Source organism: Dermochelys coriacea, chromosome 7, assembly GCF_009764565.3.
Source record: "Dermochelys coriacea isolate rDerCor1 chromosome 7, rDerCor1.pri.v4, whole genome shotgun sequence".
Taxonomy (NCBI): Eukaryota; Metazoa; Chordata; order Testudines; family Dermochelyidae; genus Dermochelys; species Dermochelys coriacea.
Genome location: NC_050074.1, coordinates 10,302,676 through 10,325,838, shown reverse-complemented (window position 1 = coordinate 10,325,838; position 23,163 = coordinate 10,302,676). Strand labels below are relative to the sequence as shown.

Here is a 23,163-nt window from a genome sequence, read left to right as displayed (position 1 = left end):
ACTGTGGAACTCATTGCCTCTGGATGTTGTGAAGGCCAAAAGTCTAACTGGGTTCAAAAAAGAATTAGATAAGTTAATGGAAGATAGGTCTGTTAGTATCTGTTAGCCAAGATGGCCAGGGATGCAACCCCATGCTCTGTGTATCCCTAAACCAGTAGTTCTCAACCTTTCCAGACTGCTGTACCCCTTTTAGGACTCTGAAGCCCAAGTCTCTTCTCCCTGCCCAAACCCCCCCCCCCGAGTTAAAGGATGTAATTTAGCTGCGTGGGGACCCTGTCCCTGGGCAGTTGCCCTGCTTGCCACCCACTAATGCTGCCCCTACGCTTGCAACCCCCCTAAACCCATCCTGTGACCACCAGTTGAAAAACCTTGATCTAGATGAGTTGTATCCCCTGGAACAGAGGTTTTCAACCTTTTTCTTTCTGAGCCCCCACTCCCCACAACATGCCATAAAAATTCCATGTCCCTCCTGTGCCACAATATCTGGTTTTCTGCATATAAAAGCCAGGGCCAGTGTTAGGGAGTAAAAAGCAGGGCAATTACCTGGGGCCCCATTCCACAGGGGCCTCCACGAAGCTACGTTGCTCAGGCTTCAGCTTCAACCCCGGCTGGCGAGGCTCAGGGACAATGGGCTTCAGCCCCATGCAGTGGGGCTTCGACTTCCAGCCCTGTGCCCCAGTGAGTCTAATGCTGGCCCTGCTTGGAGGCCCCCCTGAAACCTGCTTGAGGCCCCCAGCGAGCCCTGGGCCCCTGGTTGAGAACTGCTGCCCTGTAGGACCTCTGCGTACTTCCAGGGGTATGCATACCCTAGCTGAGAATCACTGCCCTAAACCCCTGACTCCCAGAAGCAGGGTCTGGATGATGGGATGGATCACTTCCTAAATTGCCCCTGTTCCATTCACACACTCTGAAGCGTCTGGCACGGGCCACTGTTGGGAGACAGGACACTGGGATAGATGGATCATTGGTCTGACCAAGTATGGCTGTTTTGTTTAGAATTGCTAGTCTATTCAGAAAACATTTTCTTACATAGTCATTTGTTGTTAGCAGATACAATTTTTTTAAAAGGTTTTATGTGGAATTTCTTTGCCTTACAACAAAGGGCCTGATCCCACTCCAGTTGAAGTCGGTGGCAAACCTCACAGTGACTCCAAGAAAACGTAAGATCAGTCCCATAATAATTTGTTTGGTTTCTTTTGCTCTTAGAAAGCACTTATCCTCTGCCTACAAATGATTTAAAAGCCAATTGCCCTGTGGCACATGATCTTCTAGTTTAGGCTAAAACCTGGGCTTTTTCAAAATATGGTTTGGTGCCATCTCCCCAGGTTGGCTAAAACACATTTAAAAACCTTATTGGCTGGAACCATGTGCAGACTGAGTTGAAATATGGTTTCTAATCTCTGTTTCCCCACTGAGGCCACTATAAACTAACAGATTATAGGCCAAAACCATTCCAAATAGTTGGAGTGGGAAATAGGGAAGGTGTAGTTTAAAAACAACAACAACAAAAAACATATAAATTAAGCCAGGTGTAAAGGACAACTAAAAGTAAAGCCAGAAGACAAGGTAATGTTTGGTATCTGACTGTACTATGCAGGAGTAGCTACATCAGGACGTTCCCATATTTTGCAGCACTTTATTAATAGCGTTTTTTATTTCTAGCATGATAGCACCTAATAACCCCAAACAAAAACTGGGTCCCATTGTACTAGGGACTGTAAAACAACCCCTGCTCCCCCACCACCAAATAACAAAGATAATCCCTGTCCCGGGGAGTTTTCCCCAACTAATCAGCATTTGCAGGGAAAATTAATTTCCACTCCTCAACCTTATTTCCTTATGAATTTGCAACATGGCTGGACTTTTCCCTCTTTTCCTAGACTCTTGTGTCTCAAAACATCTAAAAATATCAAAATAATTGCAGTGGGGGAAGGAAGAGAGGAAGGGCAGAGCACAACTGATGTGAGCCTGTGGTAAATGTCCTCTATCTCAGTGCTCCAATTTTGTTGCGTCTTTAAGATGCAATTCCTAATAGTATCGAGACTTCTTTCTTGGTAGTTCAGGGGAAATTTCAGCAGTGAGCATGTTTGGTATATGATGTTTTTTAATGCAGCTCCTCCCTTCCCCATGCCACATTCTTTGTGTGTATGTGTTTGCATGCATGCACTTTCAAGGCTTTCATTGCACTTAATTAACTAATGTGCTTGAAAGATACTCCTAGCTCTCTTTCACATGGCAGGTGTGTCCACTTGGTGAGTCCTTCCAAGTTCATTTGGAGTTGGACTTGCCGCTTCTCTTGTACTTACAGCTATTTGTAAGATATGGACAGGGTGGATAGGTTACAGTTTATGCAACTGTGGATTGCTCTAACAGCATTTGACATTGGTATGGTGCCTCTCATCTTAAGGAGATTGTAAAATAACTTATACACTGTATAACCTTATTGATATGCACACAGCCTTTAGGATGGAGTGGGGTTCAGGTAACGGTGGTGTGTTGCACTGAAGCACTAGAAAAGAAGTACTTGTGGCACCTTAGAGACTAACAAATTTATTTGAGCATAAGCTTTCGTGAGCTACAGCTCACTTCATCGGATGCATTCGATGACTGAATGCATCCAATGAAGTGAGCTGTAGCTCACGAAAGCTTATGCTCAAATAAATTTGTTAGTCTCTAAGGTGCCACAAGTACTCCTTTTCTTTTTGCGAATACAGACTAACACGGCTGCTACTCTGAAACCTGAAGCACTAGAAGGTCACATTGTAGCCAGGAATACGAGGGCAAGATCCTACTGTTACAAAAAGTGCCATGGGATCTGTAATAATAATTATTTCTCTGTCATCTTTCATTCATGGATCATAGTGCTTTGAAAAGCAATAATGAATTAAGCTTCACAACACCCTTGTGAGGTAGTATTTTCTCCACTTAACAGATGGAGAAACTGAGGCACACAGAGGTTGACTGACTTGCTCAAAATCACACAGAAACTCTCAGGAAGAGATGGGAATAGATCCCAGGGGTGAAATCCTGGCTCCATTTGACATCAGTGGCAAAACTCCCACTGCCTTCAGTGAGGCCAGAATTTCACCCTAGATTTCTAGACTCTGTGTATTGAAGGTTAAAATCTTGTAGTTAAGGCACAAGTCCACACACTGTGGATAGGAACTTAACTTTTAAGGTGTCATGTGAAAAATCATCACAAAGTAAATGGCATGAAACTTAATTTATCTCCTCATACACATGAAGAGCTAAGTCGACCCTGATGGGATCTGTGGTTTGAGGGAGTCTAGGTATTTAAAACGTGATGCTTAGGCTACTAAACCATCCCCTGCAGCTTTCCTTGCTGCATAAGATATAAAGAAATCTCCTGTCCTGCAAAAACAGATATTAAATTGGATACTCTTTCACCCTTCTTTGATAAGACTTGTTGTGGAGATATGCAGGGAAATGGAATGCTGCTTTGGAAGAAAATATATTTGAATGTAACATAAAAATTGGTGAGATAGGAGGATTTTCGGTGGTTGGTAGCAGTACCCTTCTCAGTGAGTTACTGAAAATGCAACTTTTCCTGTTTGTTTGTGCTAGATTGTGAATAAAAATGGTGGTGATTTGATGAAGCATTTGGTGTCTCACTGTAAGTTGGTCAAGAGTGACTTTTAAATCACCCAAATGAAATATTGTATTATTATGAACAGTACTATGTAACTGTTAAGTATGCCACTGGTTATCATAAGAACAGGTTCCTTCAGAGCACTCTCCAATCAAAAATATTCTTTGCATGTGTTGGGGGCACAGAGTCTTCATGAGGCCTTGCAGCCCTACACCCACAAATACTTCCAAATGGGAATGCTATTATGGGTTGTTCCTACTATTCATGGTGTACGAATACATGGCCTTTAGCAATAATATCACTGGGTGATTCTGCTGAGGTCAAGGGAGCTCTTTGAAATCTTTATATAGAGTGCGTTCTCAGTTGATTGACAAGCAACAGAGCAAGGGAGTTTTGAAGAGGAAATTGGGATTGGCAAAAATTCTACATACAGTCAGATGGTTCAAGGCTGTAGTATCCTCAAGTAAATGTGGGAAACCTATCAAATAACTTTTTCACATGGGGAAAAAAACAATGCATTTTCCTCCCTAACTTCACTCTGAGGAATGGCTGAACCATTTTGCAAAATTTTTCCCCAAAATATCCAGCCTGAGGCACACAACTTTGGCATGGAAAATTTCAGCCCAAAGATGCTCAAAATTATAAGCAGCTGAAAACCGAGACTCAGAATCTTGTTTTCAATTCCAGGCTCAGGAGGGAAGTTTGCTCTAGTGGACACAGATTCTTCTGACCATTCTACCCAGGTTTGACTCCCTTCTGCCCCATCCCCTCGAACCTGTCCCTGTCCCAGTCCTGTCTCTTCCCAATCCCCTGGTTCCTTCTCCCACTCACATTTTACTTGTCTACTTCAGACTCCACTCCACCGGTTTATAGCTCTAGTCCCTGTCTTTTTGCCCAGCCATTCTTAGTCCCCTCCCGCTACCTCCTCCGGCTCTCTTTCCAAGTCCTAGTCACACTTCCACTTTGTCTTTATCCCTCTCCGCACCCAGATCCAAACTCCTTGATCAGCATGTGCCGCTTTCGCCTTCTCATCTGGTCTGTCTTTTCTCCCCCTTCCCCAGAAGCTCTCAGTCCTAGTCTCCTTCCCCAGGTTCCTCATCCAATCTCAGCCTTCCAAACAATCTCCCCTCTCCTGGCTCCTTCTCCCAGGCTCTTTGCCTGGTGAGTTCCAGTTCTTCCCCCATTCTTGCTCTCCACATCCAGCCAGTCCCATTCCCTTGGGTCCAATCTCATTGCCCCCTTCCACTCCATTTCCCTTAGCAGCTTCCAGTGTCAGTCTCGCTCCCAGCTCATGGAAGACTTCTGCCCAAATGCTTAACTTTGGCAAAATTATAAGTAAGCCTAAGATTATGTCACAGAGGTCATAGAATCTGTGACTTCCAGACACCACTGTGACATTTTCGGCTTATACCCCTGGGCGGTGGGGCTGGAGCCAGTCAGCCAGCGGGGGCCCTGAAGCTCTCAGCTACTGTGGGTGGAGGGGCCCCCCACAACTCCCAGCCACTGGCCCCGGAGCTCTGAGCTACAGTGGGGAGACTCTGCAACTCCAAGCCACTGGTCTTGGAGCTCTGAGCTGTGGTGGGGGGACCCCAGACCTCTCAGCCATGGGCCCTGGAGCTCTGGCTGTGGGTAGCGGGGAATCCCCACGACTCCGAGCTGCCGCGGCCAGCCGGGGGGAACCCCAGCGCTCTCAGCCACCACGGGTGGTAGGGGACCCTGAATTTCTGAACTGCCGTGGATGCCTGGAGGACCCTGGAGCTGCAGCAGCAGTGGGTGCTGGACCACCCCCCTACCCTGCGTGCGCGCGTGCGCACACACACACATTTTGTCATTATTTTTAATAAAAGTCAGGGACAGGTCGCAGGCTTCTGTGAATTTTTGTTTATTGCCCGTGACCTGTCCGTGACTTTTACTAAAAAATAACCGTGAAAAAATCTTAACCTTAGTTATAAGTGAATAAAAACAGGTCTTATAATGGGAAGCATCAGACAACCTTAATGCTACCAGCACCGCCTATAATGCAAATCACACATGCAGCGAGGGAGTGTGGGTATGTCTAAAGAGAGAAAGTGCACAACATACATGTGTATAATAATAAAGTAATGTTACATTGTAATTCCATATGTAATGGAAGTCTTTCCCCTCACATCAGAGTCGGGAGGCCCCAACTCTGTCAAGGATTATCTGCTTTGATGCCACTCTGATATAAAACTGGTCTGGGGCAAGAAGAGAATGACGGGAAGGTTTTTCTTTTCCTTTTTAAATGATGGCAAATGACATGATACAGAGTTATACTGCTGCAGTGATTCCCCACTCCTGAGAGCTGAAATTCCTCAAATTGGTTCCACAGCACTTTCAAGGTGTGTAATAAATGCCAGTGTTCCATGCCACTGTTACTGCATGACCATGTCAGGTGATCGACCTTCACCAGTTTAGGGGAGAGAAATTTTGTGCAGATTGTTAAATCCAGGGTGAATACTTGCAGTTGCGTTTGTTGTTTAACACTCCTATGTGTTTCCGTATTAATTAATATAATTAAGTTGTTACAGCTGTGCATTGGTTCTCCTGCATTCACCCATTGTCAAGGAGCCTCCATTTGACAGCTGTAAGTATTTACAGCATAGAGCAACGGGCCTTGCATTCATTTCCCCACATCAATAGTAATCTTAACTGTTCCTCCTAAACTGAAACATTCATTAAACTTTTATCTCAATAGGAAAGCTTCGTGTTTTCTTGACAGAACAGATTCTGAGGCAACTAATTTATTACCACAATTTAAGAAACAGACGTCTGTCTGACACGTGCTATGTAGTTCAGTAGGTCGCTAGTGACATCATACTTAAAAACACTATCCTCACACACTATGCATTTTGGGTAGAAGCTTTTTATTTATAGTTGGTCATTACAATTGAGATCAAATATTTACTTTCACGTCAGATTAGGTTAAAATGTGAATCTGAATGCGAAATTTCTGTAACCACGATATGTTTTGAAAAGTGTGCTACTCATATGTGGCTGTTTTATAGAAATTATGTGAAAACATGATAGGCCAAATGGTATAATCATTTAATTTATTAGCTTTTCACTCCTAGAGCTCTACCTTCACAACTGGTTCCAGTCACAAGGGGAAAAGATTTTGATTTCTTCTTGGTCCCACCTGGCATTTTATCCTCATCCTGGGACAGATGTGTGTTTTAACCCATTTAGGGAGTCTCTGATTGGGATAGGCTAGCACGGGGCTAGCTGGGATGTTTTCAAGGCAGGAATTCAGGTGAATTGGCACAATTGTGTTGGGAACCACATACACTGCCCAGCGTCTAGCACAGTGGTGGTCTTGTCCATGAATGAGGCTCCTATATGCTATGGTAATACAACAAGTAGTAATGAATGATCATATCCTGACTAGCTTTCACGAGAACTAAAGTTCATACCAATTCACCCCTAAATTAAAAATAAAAATACAGGCAAATTTATATTGATTTTTGGGTGGTAGGAGCACTAGGGCTTTCAAGACATTAAGACTGGGGTTGCCCTTTCATTGGACCAGATTCTGAACCATCTTTTCCTAGAGTAAGGTGCCAATCAGTGGGAATTAAGGCATCTGAATCTGGTCCATTGTAAACAGCATGGGAGGACTCAACTTCTGTAGAAAATATATAGAAAGTGGTGTACTAAGTTACACTCTAGCTTTACTTCTAAATCACATTCAGTGCCCTCTGTCATAAAGTATAGCAGGCAGGACTTAAAAGGGGAAAACAAATGTGTGCAGCAGAAACAGGAGATATCTTTGGAGAATCTTGCATTGTTATGAATATCAATATGTGTGCCATGCACCATGAACAGTCTGAGCACTTTGCCGTCTGCAGTGAGACCTACCCTCCAGCAGGCTCTGAGCTTGAAAGGTTAAAATTGGACATGTCCAATGTAAAGCAGGGTTGCTGCAGACATTATTAACTTACATTGGTTTTTTTGTGTTTCTGAGGTTGGTTACACTAATTTGACAGAATCTAGAGTACTTGCAGATTTCCTAGTTTCCTCCCACCTCCCTGCATGCCACACCCTCTTTGTGGTGTCTGTGGATCTGTTGCAAATGTTGTGTGTGCAGCAGCTGCTTCTTTGGGTAGTATAGTGTCATGTCACGTAATTCTATTGAGCCAGCACTAGGGATTTTTCAGGCACTATTAGAAGTTAATTGCAACACAGCAGCAATCCCACCATGTGTCTATACTGTCTTAGAGAGACAAGGTGGTTGAGGTAATATTGTTTATTGGACAAATGTCTGTTGGTGAGAGAGAGAGAAGCTTTTCAGTTTACCAGGAGAAGTCGGTCCAATAAAAGATACCGCCTCACCTACCAGGCCCCTCTAATATCTTGGGACTGACTTGGCTGCAACAATACCTCCTACATCTTTACAATCTGTTATTCTTTAGCTGCTTTTTTACTGTTCATCATCTCACCTGCAAAACACTTCTGTGCACTCTCTTCCCATCCTGCTGGCATCTTCTCACCTGGCCTCTGATGGCAAGTAGACCTTCTCATAGCCACCGACAACAGCATTCTAGGAGTCAGATGGCAAAGGCGGTGAAAGAGTATTGATACTGGAACTTTTCCCATACCCACCTTCTTGCAAAATAGCCCGTGATGCATCAGGTTTCCCGCCTCAGTAGTGTGTGATTTTAAAACTGCATTTTCAGTGTGGGTTTCCAGTACTGTAGTGCCAAATGCTACAACACCAGGTGACACAATACTCTTTTTCTCTATTTTGGGAAGAAAAAAAATACTCCACAACCATTTGCAATGGAGCTGCTGTTTAATAACTGTAATGAAAATGATTTTTGAACAAATCATATATAATAAGTTTGCTGTATTGCACAGTATTCTTTCTAAATATTAGATTTTTTTTTCAGATCCTACTGCTAAGATCACTGGCCTATTTCAATTTTTATTGAAACAAATAAACCCAATAAAAACACTTATGCTGAGAGCTGAAGCTCCACAATAAAAAAAAAATGACTCTGTGTTGAATTCATTGATTTATTTATTTACTTCAACTGGAAAATTGAGTATTGTGTTAATGTATTTTATAAGAATCACACTGCTCGATGAAATGGCTAATTTATTTTAGCGTATACATAAATAGCTAGCAATTTTCAGTGAGACAGGCTAATGAAAATGATGCTATGAAATTGTCTAGGCTATGAGGAGTGATGGAATCAAGTTATTATTGGTTGAGTGCTAAGACGTAGTGAACTGGCCATCATGTCTTTGAACTTTTGAACTGCTACTTGTTTGTGTGATTTATTGATTTTGATATCTGTGTTAAGTTCAACTTTTTTTCTTTGAAGAGGCAGCACAGATAAGTAACTTATGCTGTGTAATTTTATAGTTGCTTGGGTTAAAAAAATTGTTAAAGAATTTTAAGGTTCCATATGTAGAGAGAGAGAGAGAGAGAGAGAAGTGTATATGTTGTTAGAAGTCAACACTAAGTGTGATTTGGCAATACAAGTGCATATTGTATTTGTAAAGGAAATCTGCCTGTGTTCTAAATTGTATGTATAATTTCATACCAACTTTTATTTCCCCTATCTAGATTCATAGATACTAAGGTCAGAAGGGACCATTCTGATCATCTAGTCCGACCTCCTGCACAGCGCAGGCCACAGAATCTCACCCACCCACTCCTACGAAAAACCTCACCTATATCTGAGCTATTGAAGTCCTTAAATCATGGTTTAAAGACTTCAAGGAGCAGAGAAGCTTCCCTCAAGTCACCCATGCTCCATGCTACAGAGGAAGGCGATAAACCTCCAGGGCCTCTCCAATCTGCCCTGGAGGAAAATTCCTTCCCGACCCCAAATATGGCAATCAGCTAAACCCTGAGCATATGGGCAAGATTGACCAGCCAGATACCCAGGAAAGAATTTTCTATAGTAACTCAGATCCCATCCATCTAATATCCCATCTCAGGGGATTTGGCCTATTTACCCTGAATATTTAAAGATCAATTACTTACCAAAATCCCATTATCCCATCATACCATCTCCTCCATAAACTTATCGAGTAGAATCTTAAAGCCAGATAGATCTTTTGCCCCCACTGCTTCCCTTGGAAGGCTATTCCAAAACTTCACTCCTCTGATGGTTAAAAACCTTCTACCTTAGCCTTCTCCCACCCCACCAATCTATTTTATCATCCTGCTGCCTGGTACAGGGAAAGCATCAGTGATCTCTTTTGTCAGCTTCTTTTCAGAGGAGCACTGCATTTTCCCCATTGTTCAACAATTGATGTTGACTGGTAGTGCAAAACACTTAAACAACCTCATGTTGGTTTGCTTTGCAGGACAACCGCTCCAAAGAGCGGCCTCTTACCTAATTCATGAAGACATGGAAACTTGTTTCATATTACAGCTGTGACTCCCTGCCCAAGCTGGCTACTACTAGTGAGACTTAACACACATTGTACATCGGTAGTTCTCTTCACATGCTAATCCTTTAGTGTGGTGAGATACTCTGCTTGCTGTTCTTGGCAATTTGTTTAGTATCTAGAATTGAAGTATGAAAATAACATTGCTTGGTCTAAAGTATTTTTTGTGCTGCAGAACTTTTATCCTGACTGTGGCTGTATAGGAACCTTTACATGGCAAGCACTTTGAGCTCTGTTTCTGATTGAACAGAATAATTTGACACCTGCATTTTACAATTTGATTCAAGTGCTTTATTCTGCGTTTTCAGAGCTTTAAAACCAGTGAACTTGCAGGACTTGGCACAACTAGCCTCTCCAGTTAGTGACTTTGCAAAATGTGGTTGGACTTCACTAATCCACTTATTTTCTGCTTTAAAATATACATTTGAAACCATATTTTTAGCATCCAAATGTCTTCCATAATTCAGCTGGAGGTCTCAGAAGTCTAGGTGTGTATTTTTCATGATTAAACTTGACATGTCTTCATTTAGATGTTAAATAGCTTTTTTTTCCCTGTGACTAAAAACATTCTCAAAAATCTCGCAGTGAGAAATTTGGAAGCTAGCAACACTTTTTTTTTTTTATCCTCCTTTTTTCTTTAAAGAAGGCTTGTTTAAACTAGAAAACAAAACTAATGGGAAGGCTAAAAACAGGACTGACACCAACACCATTAGCTGGAAAAAAAAATTTCCATTTCATTGCAACTATGTTATTGTTTACTTTACCATACACATCCTAATATGGTTACCTCCCTGTCAAAGCGGCCGAGCCAGGGGCTGAGGGGCCCCCTCAGGGAGAAGCTTCTAACTGCTTCTCAGACAATAAGAAACAAACGGCACAACTCCACAAAAGGCTTCCCGGAAAATAAGTGTCAAATAAATCCTAAAGAACTCTTCCTTCTGACACACAGCTCTGTATATGTAAACCTGCTTTGTACCATGCTGCCCAATCTGAGCTGCGTTTGTTTGGAAATGTAAGCCACTGTTTTTTGCAATTCATGTGAGGGCTGTGGATTAATTCCTTGAGACATATCTTTGCATACGCCTTTCATGAGTTATGTTTGCCGGAGCCTTGTACTAGGAACATTAAGGTAAGAATGTTGATTTAGCTTGGGACCTTTGTCACTCAAACTAATACTCATCAGTGGTATAGACATTGTAAAGAAATGCTGCTTAGATCTCTCAGACCCTCTCCTAAACAGTGATGTGTTATGTCTCTTAATTATCATGCCTGGATTCTAAAAATGCCATTAGTTGTAGATGTTGATGGAACAGAGGTGCACTCCCTCCAGTGTAAACAGTGCTGTAAATACTCGCTTGGTGCTACCAATTGTCAGCTAGAACAGTTTCTTTAGAGGCTTTTCTGTTATTTCTTCTTCTCTACTTGTGGTTTGTCTGAACCCTCTTGGTTATTCCAAAATCCTCATGGTCTTGAGGCTTGCCAGTTATTATCTGCAACACCAGAACAAAGGTAGGTTGTTAAACTGTGTGCTCCGGGGGAGGGACAAGTTATTTTTGGAGGGTTGTCTTCCTAGTGCATGACTGGTTGACCTAAAAGGAGAAAAAAATCCTCCATGAGTCTAGGAATGAGAGAGCGTACACTGTAACAGCTTTATGTAGGGTAGTTTATTTTTATGTAACTTAAAGAAGCAGCATCCTTTTTGATTTCTTTCTGTAGTATGCTCTGTTATTTCAAGAGAATCTACATTGTTAAAATATTTTAATCTGTGTATTCCATTTGATTTAAAAAATGTTCCATTGTGGCATCTATGATTTTGTAGTTGACATTTCTTTTGGTAGCTGTGATTTTCTGTTGAAATTCTAAATAAGGTTTCATAAGGGATGACAAGAGAATGGGTATTTTTACACAAGGATTTCAACTTTTTGGTTGGCATAATTTTAAGGTATGGTAGCCTTTTCTGTGACTGTCCAAGTGCTTTAATGCCCTGAACAGTTATGTTTTTTTTTTTAAACTGTTTGTCATGTTTGGTTTTTAGTCTGTATGTTACTCAGACAAAGTGGGTGTTTTCTGCAGACTAAACTCTCTCAGCTGGCTGTGTACTTTTGTACATCTTTGGAAATTAAAAAAATAATATAATAAACACCCTAACAAGGATCACTTTGTACATTGTTCTGTTCCGAGGAGTCTTAAAAGCCTATCCACTTTTTTATTCTGGAAAATATAGAGAGCAAATTCATAACTTAGTGCAAGAGCAAATGAAGTCCTGGTGCGTAGATAGTAAGTTACATAACACCTCGCATAAAATATACATTTTTTGATCTTGGGAATGGATGCTGCATTTGTAGATACAACTATTAAACAGAGGTGAGTCTGTCCAGGAGCACTTTTACTTCAACCTGTTTTATGCAGCATTATTCTCTTTCATTAGTTCTAACAGCATTTAAAAGGCTAACAGTCTCCTCCTAAATAAAGCATCATTCTAAAATTATTTTAAATACCTGTTGTATGCTTGGTTACTGAATGTTTTTTTTTCCCCTCCTCTAATTATTATATGGTCCCTCTGGATTCTTATGGAAGTTTCGCTTCTGCAGCAAAACTGGATGGCTAAGATTTAAAAATATGTATATATTATTTCTTGCACATTCCTACTGATTTCTTTCCTCTGCTGTTTGTTTATTTTTCCATTGAAGTATGCAGCCTAACCTGTGCTAATCTGAAGCTCTCTTTAAAATATAAAACCAAGTCATTTAACATCAACTTTGTGCTCCAAAACTTTCTATCCTAGAATGCTAGGAATGATTATTTTTTAATTAAAACGTAATAGTAAACATCAATAAGTATATTTTAAAAACCTAAGTATAGTGTTTGAAACACATTTATATTTTTTTGCTTTTTGAGCCTGGGGGGCGTGGAGTGGGGGCTAGGAATTAGTTGCCTTTAATTAGATGTGGAGATACTCACATTTTACAGGGATTTATGTTAGAACATGGAATGGCGGGTGGCTTGTTTCCTCATTATGAATACTCCCTGCACATAATGAGGTTCATCATTAGTTGATGGAGTGAATTTGCCCTAGCTCTACCTTGAAAGGCGCATCATTTACATACTACTTCAGAGCTTAGGCTTTAATGGATTCCTCGATGAATAAAATGAAAAGCTACTTTCTTTAAATTTTTGAACACTGTTTTGATAATAAGGTTTTAATAAGACATTCAATTTGCTTCTTAAATATATTTGAAATTGCATTCCCAATTTTAGCACAAAATATACTTTTTCTGTTGTTTTGTATATACTTAGTAATACATAGTCAAATATAACGGTGTAAATGTATGGGGGAGGACATGAAGGGTTTATTTTGTTTTATATGTGCTACATTCCCCTGGCACTGCTGCTGTGCAATTATGGCCTTGTACAATGAAGATTGTTATCAAAATCAAGTGCAAGAAAGCTTACCTGTAATATTTTAGTAACATGTAGTGTGCTTCCTCATGTATTAAAATTCATTTTGTATGAAAATTTATTTTTACTGCATATTTACTGTATACATTTGCAGTGATTGATCTATAGAAATGTCAGGTTTCAGAGTAGCAGCCGTGTTAGTCTGTATTCGCAAAAAGAAAAGGAGTACTTGTGGCACCTTAGAGACTAACAAATTTATTAGAGCATAAGCTTTCGTGAGCTCACGAAAGCTTATGCTCTAATAAATTTGTTAGTCTCTAAGGTGCCACAAGTACTCCTTTTCTTTCTATAGAAATGTGTTACTGACTGTCAGGATGACTTTGTCAAAACCAGTAGTCCCACCTCCCTGTTTATTTTAATGAGAGGAGAACAGCAAAAACTTCTCTAGTACAGTTACTCCTCTGAAACTGCTGTGTTGATGTGATTAGATTAGAATAAATTGAATTGTAGACTGCATCAGTTCACTAGAGTACTGGTCTACAGTATAGAGTTAGCAGGAAATGATTTTCTTTTTTTTTTCTTTTTCTTCCCCTTTTCCTCTTTAGATGAGGGGGGAAACACAGCATAACACTCAGCAAGTTTGCAATACTGAAGTCTTTGAAACAAGCAAAGGGAGTTTATGTAACAGCATGTTGCTGAACATGTCTTTTGCTTGTGGCAGGCTGGTCACCCTTGTGGCGTTATCAACAGTTCATGCTGACACTGAAAGTGGAAAGTGGGTCTCTCTACTTTGTCAGTTGCAGCAGAGGAGTATAAATATGAGTGGAAGGCTTGTTTTGATAGAATGTTTTATTACCTGAAAACGAGGAGCATATATTAACATTAATAGAATAGTCTGTGTCATTCTTTTTTAGATAATTTACCTCAGCTGCAGACCTGTCTGCTTCAAAGTCTTTCTCTGTTCTAAAACATATATTTGTTTAGGGAGTTTTCATTGAAGTGTACATGACAATTACAGCTGTTCATTAACAAAATTGGGTATTTGTTTTAAACTTTAACCAATCACTTTGATATGCTAATTATGGTGTAATTTAATTTGAGCCCTGTAATGATGATGCCGTTATTATGGACATAAATGATGCAGTTAAGCTGAGAGTAATCTCATTTGCATACTGTACATGCCAGTAAATTAAACCCTTTCTTCGACTGCTTCAGCTTTAATTTTCCACTTCTTTTCACACAGCATCTTTTCAGCCACTCTCTTATAAGCCCACTTTGTAATAGTGCTGATGACTGTTTGATGTGGAGAGTTGCTGCACCACAATAATGCAAGACACAAGATGTAACATTTGAAGGATTCATTATCTTACTGAGTGTTCCTTTAAGAAGCTGAGAATAACAGAGGATGGAAGTGTCTTCTCTGTTGAACATTACAGGTTTTCTGATCAACAAAACGGGTTTTTTGGTAAACCCTCGTATAAAAAGTACCTTGACAAACCCCTATAATATTTTACAGTAACAGTCCTAAGCACTACAGTAATCTTATTGTAAAATGTAGTGTATTGGACCATTACTGTAGAATATTGTAGGGTAGTGCAGTGTTGTAGAAAAGTCACCCAAGTGCAACAATGTGCAACATAATGGAGATATTAGCACACTAGATAATCCCTAAAATTAAGCATATGGTGTGAAAGAGCTTCCTATATGATTGGTAGTAATTTAGAATGGAAATCTGAGTGATTTATCTCTGTCATCCTACTTTTGCTTTCTGTGCATCTCATGTGAATTACATTTTATATTTGAAATTAATTTAAAAAAATTATATTCGTTACATATATACCTAATTTGCATGCTTCTTAATGTTGTTAAAATGCTGGATTTAATTGAACAAAAAGCCACTAAACCAAACAAAAATAAAATGGCAACATTTATATGCTGATTTGAGTTGGTTTAATACTTTCCAATTTATGATATAACTGAGCTAAAATATTCTCACAGCAATGTGGCCTCCTGAGAAATAATCTGGAATGAACAGGGCTTTTGATTCTTGCTCTTTTTGTAGCTACTCACTTTTATGGTTAGCTATTTTCATTGTTAAATGCCTGTGGAAATAGTCTATCACTAGATTTTGGAGGCAGCTGGTGAGTCTTCAAAAGCCACTGGTGTGTGGGGTGACCAAAGCTAACTAAAGATCATTATTAAATCTTTGCTGTCCTTTTCTTGAACAGGGTCCTATGACCAAAAACAGTTTGTGCTGTTCATAAACATGCAAGTTAGTCACTTCCTGGGTGAATAGTGTAAAAACTATTGACTACCAAGGCATACTGCTCCCTATGTCCTCCACCCTTTATGGAACACCACAAACAAATGGGATGTTCTGTATTTGCCAACTGTTGAGGATTTAATGAGACTTCAGTTTTTATGGTTTTGCTGCACTTCGTCTCGATTCCATGTGTCTCCCATATGCTTTCCATGCCAGTTTTGTTGCCAGCAGTTGTCCTATGGGAGATTACTGTTCTAATACTCTGACAGTCTGAATTTGCTGGCAGTAGCAGTGGATCTGTCTGTGTGTGATCTAACTGTCCCCCCACCTCCACCATTGGGTTTGGTTCCCGCTCTGGTACGAAGCTGACAACCGTTCCCGGCCAAGTGGTTTGGGTGTTCTTTTGTATTTGTGCAAGTGCGCATCTGTAGAGCCTGTGGTGTGGGGTTCCCCTCTTAATCTGTAGATGTTTTCATATCTTGAGTTAGGTTGATTGTGTTTGATAGCTTCCTCATTCTGCAATGTAATGTTCTTTTCCTTTTGGTTTAGGAAGGTCTCATGCAATACAGCAGTCTTCTTTGTGTAGTTATTTAGGTATTTTGATTCCCTCCTCCCCCTCTATTTACAGGGATCTGGATCAAGGAAGAATATTTACCAGGGACTGGGGTGGTGGCAAGAAAAATCATGTGGTACATTGCCCCATAGAATTCTGATATGGGCTTTGGTCTCCATCCACAGCAAAGGATTCAAGAGGACACCAGAAAATCAGTCTATCTCTGTGGAGAGGACTAAACTGAAACCTCTTCATGGGGGTGATCTGGCTCAACAAGGTCTCTGCTATCTCCAGGCTAATTCTGGAATTTCTGTCAGCCTCTGTCTCCACATCAGAAACGAAGTGTGCACACGGAAAGGGGGAACTTCAGCTCCTGTTCAGAGCAAAGTTTTCATAGTTCCTCCTAGGGATATTTTTCCTACCTCAAAGGATATTTCTCCTCTACCTGAGCTGAGCTCTTCTTCCTCAGAGGAGGGTGAAACTTGCCATGATTCCCCTGCCGGTTGGCATCAGAGCTCCTAGGTGCTTCTCGATCCCATAAGAGGCCCCAGATAGAACCAGGCACCTGATAACTCCACCAACCTTCTCAGGAAAAAGGGATTTCCATTTTCATAAAATAATCCAGACAAAGCTCACCTTGCCCACTCCACAAGGTTGCACATACTTCAGTCGTGTTGGAAAACTCCAGATGCTGAAGTCATACTAGCTAAATTTGTCAATAAGATCTCTTGGGCTTCCTGTGAAGAAGAGCTCTTGGCTTCTGCTCTCAGCAGCGTCCTTGTGCTCTAAGGATTCTTCTCTTAATGTAGAAAATGTAGCTATTTCCTAACGGTGCCATTGGGTGAGGAAGAGTTATCCTCAGCCCTTGTAGGAATACATTGCCTCTCCTAAGCATCCTGAGCTGCTACAGCTTTGATACTACAGCATCTGCTAAACATGGGCAGATGAAAGTGCATGCTGTAGTCTAAGGAGATGTAAAGGAATCTCCTCTGATGCCTTTTGATGTTTAATGACCATAACAATGTGACCCTTTACTCTGTAAAATTGCTCATCTTAGTTACCAGATCTCCTGTCAGGAGGGAAAGGGATTTTCCTCGATAATGCTTTGAATGCACTGTCCTTTAAAAGATGCTGTTGTAAATGCTGCCTTAAGAGAGGTTTTAGGCAGAGACCTTCCTACTGTCTATGATCCTCTCCCCTTTCTAGGAGTTTGTCATTCCATCATGGATTTTTAAAAAACAATTTATTTATGAAGAGATTCTCTATACAACACAGAGAGAGAGAGAGAGCAGGAGTACTTGTGGCACCTTAGAGACTAACAACTTTATTAGAGCATAAGCTTTCGTGGGCTACAGCCCACTTCATCAGATGCATAGAATGGAATATATAGTAAGAAAATATCTCTCTCTCTCTCTCTCTCTCGATATAGATATAGATACACACGCACACACACACACACACACACACACACACACGTTGGAAGTTGCCATACAAAGTATGAAAGGCTAATTAGTTAAGATGAGCTATTATCAGCAGGAGAAAAAAACTTTTGTAGTGATAATCAAGATGGCCCATTGACAAGAAGTTTTGAGGATACTTAACTTAGTCAATATGTATAATGATCTAGCTACTCCCAGTCTCTATTCAAACCCAAGTTATTGTATCTAGTTTGCATAATTAATTCAAGCTCAGCAGTTTCGTTGCAGTCTGTTTTTGAAGCTTTTCTGTTGCAAAATTGCCACCTGTAAATCTTTTACTGAGTGGCCAGAGAGGTTGAAGTGTTCTCCTACTGGTTTTTGAATGTTATGATTCCTGATGTCAGATTTGTGTCCATTTATTCTTTTGCTTAGAGACTGTCCGGTTTGGCCAAGGTACATGGCCGAGGGGCATTGCTGGCACATGATGGCATATATCATATTGGTAGATGTGCAGGTGAACGAGCCCCTTATGGCATGGCTAATGTGATTAGGTCCTATAACAAAAAGAAAAGGAGTACCGGTGGCACCTTAGAGACTAACAAATTTATTAGAGCATAAGCTTTCGTGAGCTACAGCTCACTTCATCGGATGAGCTGTAGCTCACGAAAGCTTATGCTCTAATAAATTTGTTAGTCTCTAAGGTGCCACCGGTACTCCTTTTCTTTTTGCGAATACAGACTAACACGGCTGCTACTCTGGTCCTATAACAGTATCACTTGAATAAATATGTGGACAGAGTTGGCATCTGGCTTTGTTGCTCACGCTCTCTCTCTCTCTCTCTCTCTCTCTCTCTCTCTCTCTCTCACACACACACACACACACACACACACACACACACACACACACACACACACACACACACACACACACACACACACACACACACACACACACACACACACACACACACCCCTCAACCTGGATTTACATTTTCAGTAAGTATCTCCTTCCACTTCTTTCCGAAGAACAACAAATTCCATCCAACCAGCTTGGGGAAATCAAATCAATACCAATTCACACAGCTTGCTGAGCAATCCCTTGAAGGCTTCTATAAAAATCAAAATTTCTTGAGTCACAGGAGGTTGGACTGTTGGGTAATAGTGGTCTTTCCAAAAAGTTATTTCTCAGAGTTTAAGAAAACTTTCCCCATTTTCAGAACAGTTTTCCCTTTACCTCTCTACCATGCTGGACAAAAGGCCTTCATAGCAGTACGTGCTTTTGGGGGAGAGCAAAGCCAGTGAACCTATCCCAGAACAACTGTTCCAGGTTGGAGGCAGTTTACTTCATACTAGACACTAAAAATATCTTGAGCATCAAGAATTGGAGGCAAGAATAGTGGACTGTCTATCATATGATGTATCAACATGTTTGAATGGAAACCATTCCCTCTCTGTTGGCCTCCTTTAAACCTACTAACATAAATAGACATACAGGACAAATGTCAGTTGTGCCTGTCTCTCCCAGTCAGTAAATCAACTTAATTTTAACTTTTGTCTTGACCCTTCTTCAATCTAGCATCCATTCTGTAGGTCATCAGAAATATTGGTTTAGTAGCAGCCCCTAGGCAGGATGGCCATCTCCGGAGTACGATACATAAATGACTGGTACATGATTCTGCATGAGAACAGAACAGGTTACCATAAAGAAGCCTGTACAAGGTATGGTACTATTAGGATACCTTATTGCCCAAGGGCTGTTACATTCAAAGAACCCTTTAAGTATTCTAAAACTTGGGTCTGGAGAATAAAAAAAGAAGAGCTTTCTCTGTGTCTCTGTATATGTCACCTGGGAGCCCTGACTCATACCCAAAAGAACACAGTCTTCCCATACTTAGAAGGGATCACAAATATTGAGATCCTATCCTATACTAACCAAAAAAGAGAAATTGTCTAAGCCCTGGGCCCATAGTCTTCTGATATGATGTTCTTAATTCTGAATAAAATCCCCACAAGTCTTTTTCACAGCTGGATGAACTCCTGCTCACGCTCTCTAATTTGTTCATATTTATAAAAGTGTCTTTCCAGGCTGGTAGGCACTGTACAGTCATAAATGCGCACAGATCTCAAATCAGAAAGACCATAGAAAAGATGTCCGCACCCAGCAGAACACGCTCCTCTCCTCCAGGCCCCCTACAGAATTAGAAACACTTCTAAGTTGTTCCCCAGTGATAGACAGCCCTAAAACTAATGGCTCACCAGTAAATCTACCTGAGAGAATCTACCTGGTTTCTGATGTCAGCTGCTGGGCCTAGGGAATACATGCGGAGAGTAAGATAGCACAAGGCAAATAGTTTAATCAGTATTTTCAGTCTGTGAGTGCTTGGTGCAGTAGGCTGTGTCATGTTGGAGAATGGGATGTCCAGTGTAGCTTACTGAACCAACATGGGTGTGGTGAGACCAGGAGCAATCCCTCAGAGAACAAACATCCTGCCAGTGTGAGGTGTACCAGGAAAAGCAATTAGCAAGAAGGTTTAAGATAAAGCAAACTCCCCTCTGCTGCCTTTTATGCCTGCACCATCACCAGCAATCCAAGGAGCAAATTCTCTTCTGGTTTGATAGGGTGTAGTTCCTATTTCTCTCATTTACTGCTAGTCCCTGCAGATCAGCAAATTGATATAGGTGCACACCCACTGCTTGCTAAGTCACCAACACTACTTTGCCACTTACCCCTGTTTTAATACCAATTTGCAATGCCATTTATGTTGCCACAGAATTCAGCCCTTAGTCTCCCTGACTCCAAAATAAGAAACTCCATAGATGGTCTTCTCTGAGTACAAGGACATTTTTCAAAGAACTGCACATTCTGTAGCTGTTCGGCATGTGCATATGGCATCTTGAGGGACATCCCTTCTAGGAATCTATCAGAAGCCAAATTCTGCTCTCAGGTATGTTGCAGTAAATCATGAGTAGCTCCACTGAGTTCAGTGGAATATTCTGGGCTTACACCAGTATTTAAAATACTGTCAAAGAACCCACAGGTCATACTACTTCTCTTCATGCACCTTGTGTCCCAATATGAGCGTGCCTCCCTCCCTCTCCCTCCCACCACACACCTTGAAGTTGGACTTGGTTTGTGAGCAGGTCCTCCTGTGCAAAACAAAACTTGCCTCAACTGAGTCCTGTCCATTTCCTTCCATTCCTGTAAAATAAATAAATGAAATTAAAAATAGCACCTCTCTTGACAGTTAAAAAACCTCCTACAACTTGCCTGGGAATATATTTTGAAGCTCTGCAGCAACTTCGGGTATACCTTGGGTCCAAAACAAGAATTATTTTGCAAATTAAGATGAAATCTAAAAGGCTTTCAAGACTAACTCTCCAGCATTGTTGAGCATCTTGAATGGGCCGTCTTGTTTCTCTCCTCCTACTGGGAAGACTCTTATCTGAGACCATTTACCATTACTATTGTATGTGCCAAAACAGATGGACGTCACGCACCAGTATCTGCTTTGGAAGGCAAACTTGGGTCTGTATGGATGCGCCAGCAAGGTGGAACAGTAACTGGATAAATCAGAAATGGGTGTGAAAAAATGATGAGGCCTTCCCTGTAAGTGGAAAGAGTTTATATCATTTGTAAAACATCGGGTATATAGGCAGGCAGAGTGAAATAGTGGAAAGCTAAATTGATGCCAAAAAAAAAAAAATCTGAGTCCATGGAGTTTCTATGGGAAGAGAAAACCCTTATCTTGGAGCTTTCTTGGAATCGATGACTTCCTTCGTATTAGATTTAGAAGTGCAAGATGACCGTATAAATATGCTTAAATATCATAGGATTTTGATCAAAGGGTCAACTATGAGTAATAAAATAGGAAATACAATTATTGCTACTATTTCAGATCACAGTGTCTAAGAGAATCTGAGCAGTCAGGAAAAATAGACTTAACATTTGGAGAAGAAGAAAAAAATTCCCAGATCCGAGCCTGTTGGTCCAAAGAGGCGAGAACAGATTGAAGAAAGGAAATCTTTCCTGAAAAACAGCCTTGTATTCAGTGATTGTATTGCAAAAGTAAAGCCTACTTTTGGGGGACTAGCTAATTCACTATTAACTAAAATCAGAAGGGAAAATTAATCAGATGAATTTGCAGAAGACAAAACCAGAGTTGGGTTAGAAATTGCACTTATAAAAATGATCACATAGAAGCTATGCTTGCTGTTCAATTTTGTGTCATGTCTGGCTGGGTTTTGCTTCACTGCTCCCCTCCATCCACCTAACAAACTGTGGGCAGACATTTGTAGGGTAGGTAGGGTGTGAGGCTACATGACAGTGACATTCTATTTTTTTCAAGTAGTAGCCGTGTTAGTCTATATTTGCAAAAAGAAAAGGAGTACTTGTGGCACCTTAGAGACTAACAAATTTATTAGAGCGTAAGCTTGCGTGAGCTACAGCTCACTTCATCAGATGCATTTGGTGGAAAAAACAGAGGGGAGATTTTTTTTGATACTCATCAAATGAGTTTTACATAAGACGTAAATGGTATGGTAGCTTTAAGTTCAAGGGGACATATTTTAGTCCCTAACAAGATATTTGTGTATTTTGACACTCAGCTGGCTCTTTATTTAATATATTAAAGACTCCTTTTGTTTAAAAAAAAAAATGGCACCAGGTCTGGATGATGGTCTTCTCTGTGTACTTCAGAATTCCTACAGACAGGCCTGGACAAACTAAGAACCAGGTACCTTCAGGGGCCAAGTTTTGGCATTCAGTGTCTTTGGAGGGAGGGATGGTGCCCATTAATCCTGTAATACCCAGATTCCTCAAGGTAGCATGTTGTATCCTCCCACAGTTTAGATCCTCACTTTTATATTGGAGCTTGAATATTCTCTTCAAAGGCTATGTAAACTGTACTTCAAACCCCAGTCATCCATCATTTTCTGGTAGTTATTACCTTAGGCAGGAGGTGGGTGAAATGGCTGTCCTTTCCTGTTCTCCCTCATCTCTTTTAAGTATAGTCTGGTTTCTTGAATAAAGTGGTATCTTTCTCCTGAGCCTCAGTTCCTGTCCCAGAACTGAAAGAGAGAGGTCCTGGCAGGATGGCACTCAACCAAATTCTCCATCAGGTGATCGCACATTGCAGAAGCACTTAAAGCTGCAGCGGTAGAATGCTCAGCTGAGCTCGAACATGTGGAAAAGAAGGAAAACCTCACTGGAGGAACTCTGCAAACTCTGCAACCAGATCACATCATAGGTGTTTCCTACCTGCTGATTGTTTCCTGTGGCCTGGTTACATCCACACAAACACCTATCTAGAGCAAGAGTAGTTGGGACAGTCCCCTGCATGTTCATAAGAAACTCTTAAGACTCACCAGTTTGGGATCCTCCTGGGAATACCTAAATGTATCTAGTTGTTTAGTGTCAGATATATCAATATTAAGCTGTATAGGAAGAAAAACTCACATCCAGGGGTCTCCAAAGACACACGAGTCCAGCTACGCATGTG

General features: G+C 40.9%; 1 protein-coding gene across 42 annotated transcripts in view; it reads left to right on the top strand.

Annotated features, from left to right (window-relative positions):
* The window catches only part of FOXP1 (forkhead box P1), a 510,145-nt gene that overhangs the window by 251,504 nt on the left and 235,478 nt on the right, over positions 1-23,163 (top strand). For 2 of the 42 annotated variants that reach the window (XM_043519287.1, XM_043519280.1), the window contains exon 1: positions 10,895-11,162. The exons of 38 other annotated variants lie outside the window; for them this stretch is intronic. The gene's annotated coding sequence lies outside the window, so the exon portion shown is untranslated. Of the gene's footprint in view, positions 1-10,890; positions 11,163-11,344; positions 11,543-23,163 lie in introns of those variants that run through there. 2 more of the 42 variants (XM_038408283.2, XM_038408284.2) reach the window with 2 other exon arrangements.